Genomic DNA, 12,859 nt, shown 5'->3' with positions numbered 1-12,859 from the left:
AAAAAAAAAAAAAAAAAAAGACTTCCTGGAGGAGTTTAGTGAAAATGTAATGGGAAAGTATAGTTATAAAAACACCCAGGAAGAAAAGTATATTATTGAAAAGATGATAGATTTATAGATTTACTTTAAAAAAATAATAAAAGAACATAGTAATCTGATATTTCTTTCAAGAGTTCGGTAAAAATCTGCATGAGAACTAAAAGAGAAATTAAAAAGTATCTTGTGTTCCTTCCAGGTTACAGAATCTTTTCATTTTTATTCTTTCACCTTCACTACTCTCATCTGTATTTTTCATGTTAATCTCTAAAAGGAGTAGGCAGCACTAAAATCTCTGAGCTCTCTGTGGTTGAACTGAAATAACCATTTGAAAACTACTGCTTTGTTTACCTGATTCCAAAAAGGGCAAAATGGTTTCACTGTCTGACTGTCTTGTTACTGACTGATCTGATATTTGGACATTACGCATATCGAGCCTTGGAGGAATAGAAAAGCAGCTGTTTGGGGGAATGTCGGCATGCCTTTTTTTTTTTTTTCCTGGCTTTTCTCCTAAAGTTCAGTAAAGGCCATTTTCAGAATCACATAAATCTACCAACTGATGAAACAAAACCAAAGGATTTATTTTCTTTATGTGAGAGTAAAATCCTTATTTATTTCTTAAAAGTCTCTTTGACCTTCTACTGTGGGGGAAGTTTCTGGTGTCTCCATTCATTTTAAGGCTGTTTCATCTGTTCTTCCTTGAATCTCTGTCTTGTTTTGTCCAACCTAGAGGATAGCAGCATATATTACTTTATATATCTTGTTTCCAGAAACAATCGCCTGCGGTGCTTCCATTATTTATTCTCTCCTTCTGTCAGTGACACCACGGTCTGCTGCTTGCCAAGAACTCTACTTTTCAGGCCAGTGATTCCATTCCCTCTAGCATTTTCTCGGATTTAATTTATTATGAAAGAAAAAAGAATATGGTTGATAGTTCTGTCAAATGAGAACTCAGGTTTGAATGAATTAGGCTGGATTTTGGAATATGCTTGTGACCAATGTCTGGATTGTTGATGAAGGGAGTAGTGGTGGTCATAGCATTGGTAGGTAATGATGGTGATGGCGGCAAGGATGATGGTAGGTAATGATGGTGATGGTGGTAGGTAATGATGGTGATGATGAGAGAGATGATGGTAGGAACTCTTGTAGGTAATGATGGTGATGCTGGTGAGAATGGTGATGAAGTTCATGGCGGTGGGGACAGCAGGTGTGCCTAGTTGTTTGTCAGAATGCATTTTCTTTTAAAGAGCCAAATGGTTCTTGGGATGATTTTATCCCACTGCAGAATAATAGAGAAAAATGTAATGATTATTTAATAGTCTAAAGTAACAGCAAGTAATTTACAGCCAGAATTATACTATTTGATTCTTAAGAATGGATAATAGTGAAATTGCCTTTCTTGACAATAAAACATTTTGTAATATTGTCATTTTGCCTTGGCTGCGGTCTCATATTTTTTATTTCTTGCATGTGAGAAACAATCATAAATAAAAGAAATAAAATTGAGAGTATCTTATGATTTATGTCACCTGAATTAATCAGCCTATTTATCAGAAAGTACTTATGAAGCTTCTCCCAAGTACTCAATACTGATTGGGCACAGACAGGGTTACCATGGCCTTTGTTTCTAGGTTGATACAGTTTAAATGGGAAGATCTGATAGTCATTTATTTTATAAATATTTACTAAATGCCTTCTCTGTGCTAGATGCTGTGCTAAGCAGGCAGAACGGACACAGTGCTTGTCCCAAATGCTAATTGAGCACATAGAGCTGCAAACTTAATTGCACAGAAGAAATTTGTTACAATGGAAATACATAAAATGTTTGGAAATTGGAGAAAATAACATCTAAGCTTCAGGGTGTTCAGGGGATGCTTTACTTGAGAAGAGAGCATTTTAGCAAAGACTTGGAGGGAAGATTTACATAGTGAGACTCTCCAAATAGAAGAAACAGAATACATGAAAACACAGAGGCTCGAGTGCATATACCATATTACAATAGCTGCAGCTAATTCAGTGCTGCTATAGCATATTATTTAAGGAATAATGCAGTGTGGGAGAATACAGTACTGATTTGAGACAAGACTTGGCAGCTGGGCAGATGCCATTGCGTGAAACTTCTTGTAGGCCATTCTACATGGGAATTTTATCCTCTCTTCAGTAATTTTCAAGAGAAGAATTATATATTTAAATTTGTGAATTAGAAACATCACCGAGAGGTCAGAGTAGAAGATAACTACTTTATGACTAAATCCAGGGAGACCTGTTGGGTGGCCTTTGAAGGTAAGAATGAATGAGAACTCATAGCTAATATAGTGATGATAGTAATGCAATGGTGGTGACTAATATATACAATATAAAAGAAATTTTATGTTATGGGATTTTAAAAGTTTAAAAATTTTAAGAAAATTTAAGAAGGATTTCTAGGCTACTGGCTTACCACATAGAATGGAACAGTGCAAGACAGTATATAATTAGTTGCTAAGTAATGCAATTTCAATAATAAGCAATTTAAAGCTCATAGGATTGGGCAATAATTGAAGATAACTCTTTGCAGAAAGCATCAGCCTGTACGCTGGGATATCAGAGAAGCAGTATACATCAGTCTATAAGAAAAAGCAATTTTCCTAAGTGTCTTAGAATTCACTTTCTTGTTTCCTATTTGTGTTCTGGAGTCAATTGACACACAGGGAAGGTATTTCCTCCCCTCACCAACTCTGAAAAAATGGGGTAAAAGTGTTTAAAGACGGTCCATAGCCTTTTTCAAATAAAGTTTTATTTCTAATTGGAGAAATACATACATTTTCTATCACAGGCCCCAATAGAGAAGGACAGGGAAAATGAAAAAGAAGAAAGAAAACAAATTAATTGGTAATTATTTTCACAGAAAATGGGGAAGAATTCAGAGAATAAGATTTTACTTTTTAGACTGGAAGTACTAATCTGCAATGGAGTCAATAAAATAAAACAAAAGCCAACAATGAAATCATCACATGATCATTCTTAAGCATTCAAACATCATTTTTTTACTGCTTTCAAACAAGGTTTATAATATCAAGGGACAGATATTTGCCACTTTATTAAAGAGTGCTATAATATTTCCATTTATTTTATCTCTTCCTATTACCTTTACTTTTGCAAGTTGGTGCAGTGTTTTGAACAAAGCCAGTAAGATTAACGCCCATTTTAAAAAAGCCAACTGAGGTAAACCAAACAAGAAAATAGAGTAGGGCAATTTATCACTTTCTCCATTCATATTGTAACTACATCAGAATAATTGCAATACTTTCAAGGGTAGTGGAGTTTGTGTTCATATTTTCAAGGAGAATATGTTCAGACATGTCTTTGTGAAATACATGCCAATGTCTGTGGGTGACAAAATGCTAAGTTCGGATGAGGTATCATGATTACAGAGACAGGAGAAGGATGCTTCCAATGAAATTAAATTGTAACTAGATCTTAAAGAATGGCTAGAAATTGGCTAGTTAAAAAAAAGAAATAATATATTATAAAAAATGAGCCATGTATACAAACCCTCAAGGTTGAGCTAAGGGCCAAGCATGGGGTATATTTAGGGGATCTCCAGGGTGGATTTTAAACTCAATATTAAAGAATTGTGGCATATGAAGTGTTGCCAGAGATAGAAGACTTCCAAATCAGAAATTTAGACATGAAAAGATCTTAGGAAATGTTTGAATAGGAGATAGAGTTAGTGGCATTACTAATTTATGGTAATAAAATATTAACATTATTAATACTAATGAAATTAATATTAGCTAAAATTTGGTATCATTGTAAGTGCTAGACACTTAATAACTAATTCAGTCCTGACAATATGATGTAGGTAATACTATTATTATCCCAATTTTCCAGATTTGTAAACCGAGAGATAAAGTGGCTAAGATACTCGTACAAATAGCAGAAGTAGAGCATGATAGAGCAGGCTTCCAAACTGGGCACAGCCTAGGTTCTTAAATTCTGCATCGAGTTTGTTATTTGTAGGACAAAATAGAAGAGAGCAATTTATCACCTTCTCCACCCATACTGTGGCTACATCAGGATGATTCCAGTACTCTCAAAGATAGTGATGTTCTTGTTCGTATTAACAAACTTTGTTCCAAACACTGCACCAACTTGCAAAAGTGAAGGCAATAGGAAGAGATTTGAGTTTCGTTTCTGGAAATGTTGAAGTCTATGTAAATGATGTAGTTGCTTTTCCATGAAAACACATAACATTCCTATGTGTGTACTACTATAGGCTTTTAGAAGAAAGAAAATATAAGTGGCTTGGCACCACTGTGAAAGAAAGAACATCTGTTTGGTTTAGAATCCAAGAGAAGCTCTCCACATGGCTTCCCTCTAAAGCAGATTCATAAGCAACTTGTGGATGAATTATCCCAAGAGCTCCCTTACCCACATGATTAAAATTTTAATGTCCCCTACAACTGATTCTGTCATTCTAATGGTTTCATGATATCTATTCTCTGTGGGATAGATTTCTAATGGTACTGAAGCTGTGGTTTCCTCTGATTTCCCCTAACTTCTCTCCTTAGGATTATATGTCCCTTCCTGATCAGCAAAACCCATCTTAGGATATGCTCCTTTTCTCTCTCATCCATTTACAGGGTCTATTATATAATAGACACTAGGCTTATAATGGAAATAAGGCACAGATAATTTCTTCAAGTGAAAAAGAAGTGAATGATTTGCAAGTGCTGGTAGAAAGCTAGTACACAGTTTTAGAAAAGATCAGAGGAGGGACACTCAAAGCAGTCTTGAGGTATCAGAAAAGGTTTCTCATGGAAATTGCTTTTAAACTGGACTTGAATGGTCTTCTCTAACATAAGGATGAGACAAGGCCAAGGGTGGGTGGCCAATGGTAGGCTATCATTTCAGGGAGAATAAATGGCATGCACAAATGCAAAGAGGCAAAAGAATCATTGGTTTAATTTGTTCTGCTTGTCAATTTTTGTTCTTGTTGCTTTTGGGGACTTAGCCATAAATTCTGTACCAAGGCCAATGTCCAGAATGGTATTTCCTAGGTTTTCTTCCAGAATTTGTATAGTTTGAGGTCTTATATTTAAATCTTTAATTCATCTTGAGTTAATTTTCATATACGGTGAAAGGTAGGAGTCAGCTTTCATTCTTCTGCACATGGCTAGTCGGTTATGGTATTCCAGTGCCATTTACTTAATAGGGAGCCCCTTCTCCATTGCTGATTTTTGTTGAAACTTAATTTAAGAGCAATATACACTGGGGACTACTAGAGGAAGCATGCAGGGAGGGGAACACCAGCTGAAAATCTACCCGTTGGGCACTCTAGGGTCACTACCTGGGTGATGGGATTATCCATAGCCCAAACCTTAGAGCCACACAATATACCCATGTAATAAATCTCCCTTAAAATAAAATTTATAATTATTTTTAAAAAGAATTATTGGAATGTTTAAGAAACTTTGATTATTTCCATTCACATGCCTAACCAATTACTTGATCATTTAGCATGGCATTCACAAACTGTGTTCTATGGCGTGTTTTTTCTACCAGATGGTAATACATATCCTTTGAGAGGAAATGTTCTCTGCTCAAATAATTTTGAGAAACACTGAAAAGACTGAATTTCAAATAGTTGCTTTATTAGAGCATATTTTTAAAATTATACTTTAAGTTCTGGGACACATGCAGAACATGCAGGTTTGTAACATAGGTATACATGTGCCATGGTAGTTTGCTGCACCCATCAACCCATCATCTACATTAGGTATTTCTCCTAATGCTATCCCTCCCCTTGACCCCCACCCCCCTGACAGTCCCCAGTGTGTGATGTTCACCTCCTTGTGCCCATGTGTTCTTATTGTTCAACTCCCATATATGAGTGAGAACATGTGGTGTTTAGGTTTCTGTTTATTTGTTAGTTTGCTGAGAATGATGGTTTCCAGCTTCATCCATGTCTCTGCAAAGGACATGAACACATCCTTTTTGATGGCTTCCTAGTATTCCATGGTGTATATGTGCCACATTTCTTTATCCAATCTGACATTGATGGGCATTTGGGTTGGTTTCAAATCTTTGCTATTGTGAATAGTGCTGCAATAAACATACATGTGCATGTATCTTTGTAGTTGAATGATTTAGTATAATCCTTTGGGTATATGCTCAATAATAGGATTCCTGGGTCAAATGGTATTTCTGTTTCTAGATCCTTGAGGAATCGTCACACTGTCTTCCACAGTGGTTGAACTAATTTACACTCCCACCAATAGTGTAAAAGCATTCCTATTTTGCCACAGCCTCTCCGGCATCTATTTTTCCAGACTTTTTAATGATTGCTATTCTAACTGGCCTAAGATGGCATCTCATTGTAGTTTTGATTTGCATTTCCCTAATGACCAGTGATGATGAACTTTTTTTCATATGTAACTTGTTGACTACATAAATGTCGTTTTTTTTTATGAAAAGTATCTGTTCATATCCTTTGCCCAATTTCTAATGGTGATGTTTTTTGTTTGTTTGTTTGTAAATTTGCTTAAGTTCCTTGTAGATTCTGGATATTAGCCCTTGTTGGATCGATTGATTGCAAAAAATTTCTCCCATTCTGTAGGTTACCTGCTCACTCTGATAATAGTTTCATTTGCTGTGCAGAAGCTCTTTAGTTTAATTAGATCCCATTTGTCCATTTTGGTTTTGTTGTCATTGGTTTTGGTGTTTTAGTCATGAAGTCTTTTCCCATGCCTTTGTCCTGAATGGTGTCTTCTAGGTTTTTTATGGTTTTAGGTCTTACACTTAAATCCTTAATTCATCTTGAGTTAATTTTTGTATGAGGTGTAAGAAAGGAGCCCAGTATCAGTTTTATGCATACGGCTAGTCAGTTTTCCCATCACCATTTATTACATATGGAATTCTGTCTTCATTGCTTGTTTTTGTCAGGTTTGTGAAAGAGCAGATAGTTGTAGATGTGTGGCTTCATTTCTGAGGTCTCTGCTCTATTCCATTGGTCTATATATCTGTTTTGGTACCACTACTATACTGTGTTGGTTACTGTAACCTTATAGTATAGTTTGAAGTCAGGTAGCATGATGCCTCTAGCTTTATTCTTTTTGCTTAGAATTGTCTTGGCTATACTGGCTTTTTTTTTGGTTCCATATGAAATTTAATGTAGTTTTTTCTAATTCTCTGAAGAAACTTAAAGGCAGCTTGATGAGAATAGCATTGAATCTATAAAGTACTTTGGACAGTATGGTCATTTTCATATTTCCTATCCATAAGTGTGGAATGTTTTTCCATTTTTTTGTGTCCTCTCTTATTTCCTTAAGCAGTGGTTTGTAGTTCTCCTGAAGAGATCCTTCACATCCCTTGTAAGTTGTATTCCTAGGCACTTTTTTTCACTTTGTATCAATTGTGAAAGGGAGTTTGCTTACGATTTGTCTCTCTGTTTGTCTATTATTGGTGTGTAGGAATGCTTGTGATTTTTGCATGTTGCTTTTGTATCCTGAGACTTTGCTGAAGTGCCTTATTAGCTTAAGGAGTTTTTAGGCTGAGAAGTTGGGGTTTTCTAAATATACAATTGTGTCATCCACAAACAGAGAAAATTTGACTTCCTCTCTTCCTATTTGAATAGGCTTTATTTCTTTCTCTTGCAAGATTACAATGGCCAGAACTTCCAATACTATGTTAAATAGGAGTGGTGAGAGAGGGCATCCTCGTCTTGTGCCAGTTTTCAAAGGGAATGCTTCCAGCTCTTGCCCATTCAGCATGATATTGGTGATGGGTTTGTCAAAAATAGCTCTTATTATTTTGAGATAAGTTCAATCAATACCTAGTTTATTGGGAGTTTTTAGCATGAAGGGATGTTGAATTTTATTGAAGGAATTTCCTACAACTATTGAGAAAATCATGTGGCTTTTGTCACTGGTTCTGTTTATGTAATGGATTATGTTTATTGTTTTCATATGTAGAACCAGGCTTGCATCACAGGGATGAAGCTAACTTGATTGTGGTGGATAAGATTTTTGAAATGCTACTGGATATAGTTTGCCAGTATTTGATTGAGGATTTTCACATCAATGTTCATCGGGGATAATGGCCTAATTTTGTTGTTGTTGTTGTGTGTCTGCCAGGTTTTGATATCAGGATGAAGCTAGCCTCATAAAATGAGTTAGGGAGGAATCCCTCATCTTCTATTGTTTAGAATAGTTTCAGAAGGAAAGGCACCAGCTCCTCTTTATATCTGTGGTAGAATTCAGCTGCGAAACTGTCTGGTCCTGGACTTTTTTTGGTTGGTAGGCTATTAATTACTGCCTCAATTTCAAAACTTTTTATTGATCTATTCAGGGATTTGACTTCTTCCTGGTTTTGTCTTGGGCGAGTGTATGTGTTCTGTAATTTATTCATTTCTCCTAGATTTTCTAATTTATTTACATAGAGGTGTTTATAGTATTCTCCCACAGTAATTTGTATTTCTGTGGGATCAGTGGTGATCTCCCCATTATCACTTTTTATTGTTGCTATTTGATTCTTCACTCTCTCTCTCTTTTTCTTTTCTTTTTGTTGTTTTTTTTGTTGTTGTTGTTTATAGTCTGACTAGCAGTCTATCTATTTTGTTAATCTTTTCAAAACACCAGCTCCTGAATTCATTGATTTTTTGAAGGCTTTTTTGTGTCTCTATCTCTTTCAGTTCTGCTCTGACCTTAATTATTTCTTGTTTTCTGTTAGCTTTTGAATTGTTGGCTCTTGCTTCTCTAATTTTTTTAATTGTGATGTTAGGGTGTCAACTTTAGATCTTTCCCACTTTCTCCTATGGGCATTCAGTGCTATAAATTTCCCTCTAAACACTGCTTTAGCTGTGTCCTAGAGATACTGGTATGTTGTGTCTTTGTTCTCAGTGGTTTCATATAACTTATTTATTTCTGCCTTAATTTCATTTTTTACCCAGTAGTCATTCAGGAGCAGGTTGTTTAGCTTCCATGTAGTTGTAAAGCTTTGGTTGAGTTTCTTTATCCTGAGTTCTAATTTGATTGCACTTTGGTCTGAAAGAGTGTTTGTTATGATTTCCATTCTTTTGTATTCCCTGAGAAGTGTTTTTACTTCCAAGTATGTGGTCAATTTTAGAATAAGTGCTATGTGGTGCTGAGCAGAATGTATATTCTGTTGATTTGGAGTGGAGAGTTCTGTAGATGTCCATTAGGCTCACTTGGCCACAGCTGAGTTCAAGTCCTGAATATCCTTGTTAATTTTCTGTCTCATTGATCTATCTAATATTGACAGTGGGGTGTTAAAGTCTCCCATATTATTGTGTGGGAGTCTAAGTCTCTTTGCAGATCGCCAAGAACTTGCTTTAGGAATCTAAGTGCTCCTGTATTGGGTGCTTATATATTTAGTATAGTTAGCTCTTCTTGTTGCAGTGATCCCTTTACCATTATGTAACACCCTTGTCTTTTTTTACCTTTGTTGGTTTATAACCTGTTTTATCAGAGACTAGGATTGCAACCCCTCATTTTTTTTTTTTTTTTTTTTTTTTTTCTTTCCTTTTGCTTGATTAATTTTTTTTTTTTTTTGAGCCTATGTGTGTCTTTGAACATGAGATGGGTCTTCTGAATACAGCACACTGGTCTTGACTCTTTATCCAATTTGCCATCTGTGCCTTTTAATTGGGGCATTTAGCCCATTTACATTTAGAGCATGTAAATTCATGTTATGTGTGAATTTGATCCTATCATTATGATGCTAACTGGTTATTTTGCCCATTAGTTGGTGTAGTTTCTTCATAGTGTCAATGATCTTTATATTTTGGTTTGTTTTTGCAGTGGCTGGTACCAGCTTTTCCTTTCCATATTTAGTGCTTCCTTCAGGAGCTCTCAAGGCAGGCCTCATGGTGACAAAATCCCTCTGCATTTGCTTGTCTGTAAAGGATTTTATTTCTCCTTCACTTATGAAACTTAGTTTGGCTGGATATGAATTTCTGGGTTGAAAATTCTTTAAGAATGTTGAATACTGGCCCCCACTCTCTTCTGGCTTGTAGGTTTTCTGCAGAAAGGTCCACTGTTATTCTGATGGGCTTCCCTTTATGGGTAACCCAACCTTTCTCTCTGGCTGCCCTTAACATTTTTTCCTTCATTTCAACTTTGGTGAATCTGACGATTATATGTCTTGAGGTTGCTTTTCTCGAGGAGTATCTTTGTGGTGTTCTCTGTATTTTCTGAATTTAAATGTTAGCCTGACTGATAGGCTAGGGAAGTTCTCCTGGATAATATCCTGAGGTATGCTTTCCAACTTGTGTCCATTCTCCCCATCACTTTCAGGTATACCAATCAAATGTAAGTTTGGTCTTTTCACGTCATCCCATATTTCTTGGATACTTTGTTTATTCATTCTTTTCTTTTCTAATCTTGTCTTTATGCTTTATTTTATTTAGTTGATCTTCAATCTCTGATATCCTTTCTTCTGCTTGATTGATTTGGCAATTGATACTTGTTTATGCTTCATGAAGTTCTTGTGCTGTATTTTTCAGCTCCATCAGGTCATTTATGTTCTTCTCTAAAGTGGTTATTCTAGTTAGCAATTTCTCTAACTTTTATCAAGCTTCTTAGCTTCCTTGAATTGGGTTAGAATATGGTCCTTTAGCTCAGAGGAGTTTATTACCCACCTTCTGAAGCCTACTTCTGTCAGTGTCAAACTCATTCTCTATCCAGCTTTATTCCCTTGCTGGCAAGTTGTGATCCTTTGGAGGAGAAGAGAAAACGCCCCTCCCTCCACCAAGCTGGAGCATCCCAGGTTGACTTCAGACTACTGTGCTGCAGTGAGAATTTCAAGCCAGTGGATCTTAGCTTGTTGGGCTCCATGGGGGTGGGATCCGATTAGGAAGACCACTTGGCTCCCTGGCTTCAGCCCTTTTTCCAGGATAGTGAATGATTCTGTCTCACTGGTGTTCCAAGCAGCAGTGGGGTTTGAAAAAAAAACTGCAGCTAGCTCAGTGTTTGCCCAAACAACTGCCCAGTTTTGTGCTTGAAACCCAGAGTCCTTGTGGTGTAGGCACCTGAGGGAATCTCCTAGTCTGTGGGTTGTGAACATGGTGGGAAAAATGTAGTATCTGGGCCGGATAGCACTGTCCCTCACAGCATGGTCCCTTACAGCTTCCCTTGGCTAGGGGAGGGAGTTCCCCAAACCCTTGTGTTTCCTGGGTAAGGTGATGCCCCTCCCTGCTTCTGCTTGCCCTCCATGGGCTGCACCCATTTTCTAACCAGTCCCAATGAGATGAACTGGGTACCTTGGTTGGAAATGCAGAAATCACCCACCTTCTGCATTGGTCTCACTGGGAGCTACAGACCAGAACTGTTTCTATTCGGCCATCTTGCCCAGGAATCCTAAAGCATCTTTAATACATCAATATGCATCATGGCATAACAAATGAAAAAATGAGAGTGAGAGTTTTTCCAGAACTATATGTCAGTAGAATGGTTTATTCTATAGAAAGTTTGTTTAACAATTTGTGAAACTTGTTAGTGTTCTATAGAATAAACTTTATTATTGCTGTTCTAGTATGATGGTAAGGTTTTGGAAGCCCTAATGCCAGTGTTGCAACACAGAGCACCAAGGTGAAATCTACAGATGTGAGCACATATGCATTCCGGACATATTATTTTTGACCAGCTACTAGGATTTTAAAGATTAATAGAGTTAAGTTTAAAGACTAATTCTAATATCTGAAATATCCTGAGTCATGGTATTGAGGAAAGCAACAGAGTTTGTATCAGTCTAAGACAGGATTGCATTTCAATCTTCCAGGATCGTTTATAAGAAAGGACCTAGATTAGCGTCTTTGAATCGATTCCAGCATAGCCTAAATCTATGTGTCTTTTATTTAGGTCATGATGTTACTTGAGCATTTCCTTGAGTTCCCTAGGTAGTATTCCATTACAGAAGACCAATATTAAGGCATATTTTCTGGGTTTTATGGAGTTCATTCACTGGTAAGACCTCTGAATAAACAGAATTTATAATTACATTGGTATTTTCCATATTCATTTGACAAACATCAGATTCCACATTGAGGTGATTTTTCAGCCAGTGGGTGAGGCAAACAAAGTCTTCTAATATCTTTTACATTATTTAAAAGGTTAAAAACAGAGGAGAGGGGACCTTAAGGGTAATGACAGCTCTTCCTTGTCATTATATAAATAAATGAATTTTCAATAGCTACATCAAGTGACCCATCCTATCATCATCCTTCTATCATCCTAGAAATATATGAGAACCCAATCAGCTGATTTATGACTCATTTGGACAGTGATGGAAATGGAGAGGATCGTTCTTTTCAGCAGGCCCTTAACCCACCCCATAACTATCTTTAAAGTTGAACCTATGACTGAGGAAGCACCAAAGCATTTCCCTATTTTGGCAGTTTATTTTTTAAAATAAGTATTAATCATCTTATTCCTTTTCCTTCTTTAGATAAGGCATTTTTTCCTCAAAGATAAAATTGTCTATATTAGTACTTTCCTACAACATAATTAATTCTTCAAAAAAAATCCAAGTAATATGCTTATAGGCTCAATCTCATTAACAATAGATTCTGAGCTATCAGCTCTCATTTTAATATAAGAGCAAAGGAAAGCAGAGTGTATAAACTGATTCTGCAAGGTCTTGATCGCAGTTAGTTAAATTTGTTGTAGACTACTCAATAGCTTTCCAAACATAGGCCTGCTTCTTTCTCACATATTGCATTCATCCATTAAGATATATTTGGGCAATTAGCATCAGCCATTTTTGTTCTTCCATAATTCAACTGATCATAATCTTGACAATATGTATCTTGTTAAAAATTTGG

At 36.3% G+C, this 12,859-nt stretch overlaps 1 protein-coding gene across 5 annotated transcripts in view; it reads left to right on the top strand.

Moving 5' to 3' along the window:
- CHRM2 (cholinergic receptor muscarinic 2) overlaps positions 1-12,859 on the top strand; it is a 147,288-nt gene that overhangs the window by 100,677 nt on the left and 33,752 nt on the right. The gene's annotated exons all lie outside the window — the stretch shown is intronic.

This window comes from Cebus imitator, unplaced genomic scaffold, assembly GCF_001604975.1.
Source record: "Cebus imitator isolate Cc_AM_T3 unplaced genomic scaffold, Cebus_imitator-1.0 Scaffold319, whole genome shotgun sequence".
NCBI classification, from domain to species: domain Eukaryota; kingdom Metazoa; phylum Chordata; class Mammalia; order Primates; family Cebidae; genus Cebus; species Cebus imitator.
Note: the sequence above shows the minus strand (reverse complement) of the source record. Positions and strands in the feature narration are given on the sequence as shown.